The 3,503-nt window shown below is 32.1% G+C and overlaps 1 pseudogene; it reads right to left on the bottom strand.

Annotated features, from left to right (window-relative positions):
• Positions 1-1,118: 1,118 nt before the first annotated feature.
• Positions 1,119-1,215, bottom strand: LOC122103141 (annotated as a pseudogene).
• Between the last annotated feature and the right edge of the window lie 2,288 nt (positions 1,216-3,503).

The raw sequence follows: 3,503 nt of genomic DNA, 5'->3' as shown, positions 1-3,503 counted from the left end.
TCCAAAAGGCCACTCATGTGAATACTAGGGATGACAATGAGTATACCCCTCTACATCGAGAAGCCTACAGTGGAAACTTAGACATTGTCCATGAGTTGGTGGCTCAAGGCAGATATTCATGTAATAACTGTGAATGGCTGGACACCCATGCACAGTACTTATACATGGAATAATACCAGAGTGGCTTCTTTATTTCATCATGATGCAGATACCAATGGCCAAACTAATGGCCTCTTGACCCCCTTGCATCTTGCTGCTGGGAATAGATATAGCAAAGATACGCTGGATCTCTTTATGGTGAATCATTATATCAAACCAGGCCTGAAGCACAACTTGGAAGAAAGTGCATTTGATATTGCCAAAAGGATAAATATGTATCACTACCTCTTTGAAGTTTTGGAAAGCTGTACAAATTGTTCTCCTCAGTCCTAATGGTTTGGTTAAGTTTCTTAAATTTCAAAATTTCCAGTCCATCCTATGTGTCCATACAAAATATTTTCACAATACAAAGCAACAGCAATATCTTACTTTAAAAATTCTTGGATTCCATGATATTCTTCCAAATGAATTGCCTGACTTTGATGTCAAAATATACTTGAGTTGTTTGTATACATCTATAATGATTTCTGTAGAGTTTGTGATTTTTTAATAAGAAATAATTTTAACTGATCTGTTGAAATGAGTAGTGCAGAAACTAAAGATATTTCTGGTGCTTGTCTTAAAAAAGTATATTTTAAAATATTTAGTATTCTGTTTGTATAATGACCATAATCTATTTCATTCTCTCCTAGATATAATACTTTGAATTCGAAATTGTCTTATAATATATAGATTCATTAATAAATGTGTCCTTTCAGATTGCATTCGATATAGAAACAGTTTAAGATTCCTTTAATTCCTAGGTCCTTATATAATTTTATTTCTTTGGGATAAAATGACAATGTTATGTTATTTCAAAAGTTTTATAAAAGTTATGCTATGTAAAGGCCTTTTTAAAAAGGTGAAGATTGAATGATGTCAAACTAACTTTTGTTTCTATGAATTACATGTATTATTACACTTGTATATTTGTAATCAACATTTTAATAACTGCTTTTCATTCTTGCATCTGAAGAATGAAAAATATTCAATACTTCCCAAATATTCATATCATCCTTGTGCAAGAGCCATGTAAATCTTTGTATTGTAATTCAGGTAGACATGATGCTGAACCAAGTAGTATCCTGTAAATTTAAGTAATTAATGATGCAATCTTAAGACAGGCATATATCCTTGGTTGCCTATTTGTAACAAGGAAACCTTATTGTTCCCAAAATTGCCATTTATCTTATTTCTGTAAAATTCTGTTTATGGTGGAAAAAAACTTATATTGCTTGTTTGATTGCTCACATTTGCAATTTTTTTCTATGACTATTTTAAGTCTTTTTCATTTGAAATTTGATAATACTTTGATAATACTTTATAGCTAGGTTCAAAGGTGATGACTTTTCAAGTACTTATTAATTAACTGATTTAGCTTTGTGGAGCTAATGGATTCAAAGTAAGCCTTGCTTAATAGCTACTTCTAAACTTCTCCAGCTTAAAATTTCCCAAATGAAATCTTACTGGCACAAATGTGTCCTTGACCCTTTACCCTTGCTCCATGTAGGAACAGACCAACCAGAATATCTTACCCTGTCAGCATAGAATGACTTATTGGAGCAAAACTAATCTTAGTTACAAGGGATCATAGAGAGACGAACAGTTCAGACAGAACTGTTCAGACAGAAGGTTTTTTTTCAAAATATAATTGTTTATTACACCTTTTCATTTCAAAAGTAGCTAAAGCCAAGAACGGGAAAAAATGTTCATATGTATGATTACCTAATGTCTTGGCATGTCTACCATCCAATGAAGCAGGAACTTACACCATTGATTTTCTATCACCAAATATATTCCATAGCTCCAGGAGAAGTCCATATGTTTCTCCTCGTTATTAGGCCTTAAATTGGTAATGTTTTAATCACAGTGTTTCCTCTTGCCTCTAGGCTGTATATCTCTGAATGGTAAAGCTTTAGCTCTAATTCTACCAAACACTGAGGTAGAGGTAATGGAATAATACTTTAAAACAGTTGCCTTTGATACACTTACCACAACAGAACAATGCAAAACATTTTCTTACATTATATATAATTATATGTTTTATATTTATATGTGCTGATTTTATATGTCACACAGTGAATCTTATTAGAATTAATTGATAATTTGACAAATCAATTTATATTTATTCCAATAAATAGATTGGAATATAAATAATCAGGATTAGAATATATAATAGAATACAAAAAGTATCAATGCAATGTTTTCAGTATAAACTTGTGATACCTTCTAAGTGTTCTTGGTCTTCTGAATTCACATGGTAAAAAAACAATGTTGTTTTCCTCTAATCTATAAGGGATTTTACTCTGCTGCTCTGTTTATTGTTTTAACTTGCTGGTCCCAAACTGTTTTTTTTTCCATATTTCTGAAGTATTCCTACTGATTATACTCAAATTTTGCTGATATGATGTATAAAAGGTATTATTCTTCCACAGGATCCATGGGTCCTAGGATCCCAGGTCCCAGTTATCTGCATCATCAGATAACTAGGGCTAGAGTTCTTACCTAGGCCCAAGCAACATGCCAACAGAAAGTAATTGAAGACCCATCTCAAATTCTCATTTCCTATATTTCAGGGCCCCAATTCCTTGAAATGGAGGAATTAGCAGTAAGTAATTGGGAAATGAAAGGCAACTTAAAATGCAAGATGAAATCACAAAATGTGAAAGTACAGTAGTACAAACTTTCAATTTTCAGATGACCATCCCATATGATTGAACAGGACCACAAATGTCACGAGATTATGTGTAATACCCCTCTCCTAATGATTAATGATTTCAGACCAGCATCAGTAGGCCAAAAAAGAGTTCCTGGAACAATAGATCCATAATTGGTCTACAAATGCTAGGAATACTTGACATAGAGGTCAAATATAATTCAGAAAAACATTAATTGAGAAGATCCTTAGTGCTTCAAAACACTGGTATTCCGTAAAACTTGGTTCTGTAGTATAGAAATTTTGTCATTGTCAAACAAATGATTACCTACATTTCATCTCCTGAAAATATGTTCCTTTTCAAATAAACTTTTTAAAATCACATTTGCCAAATAACACTTTACAAGTAGATGATATTTAGTGACGTTAGTAGTTTTTCAAGTGTAGGGAGCAAGTTAAAATAGAGTTGATTTATTTACTCAGCACTAATGCCAAACAGGTTCAACCATTCATTAAAGTGTAGAAATATTACCCCCCCCAAACCATTTGTGTTTTTCATTAGGTGACTTCAAAAATTTGTTAAATAGATCAGCCTCCATATTTCAATCCAAAACATTAGCTAATAAAGTAAATTTCATGACATAATAAGTACATTTTAAAAGTCACAAATAGTTGCCTTATCATATGGTGTTTTATGTTTTCCCTATCT

The sequence above is a fragment of the Dipodomys spectabilis genome, unplaced genomic scaffold (assembly GCF_019054845.1).
Source record: "Dipodomys spectabilis isolate Male_0828 unplaced genomic scaffold, ASM1905484v1 ptg001883l, whole genome shotgun sequence".
Classification (NCBI taxonomy): Eukaryota; Metazoa; Chordata; class Mammalia; order Rodentia; family Heteromyidae; genus Dipodomys; species Dipodomys spectabilis.
The sequence above is the reverse complement of the archived record's forward strand: the minus strand, read 5'-3'. Positions and strand labels throughout refer to the sequence as shown.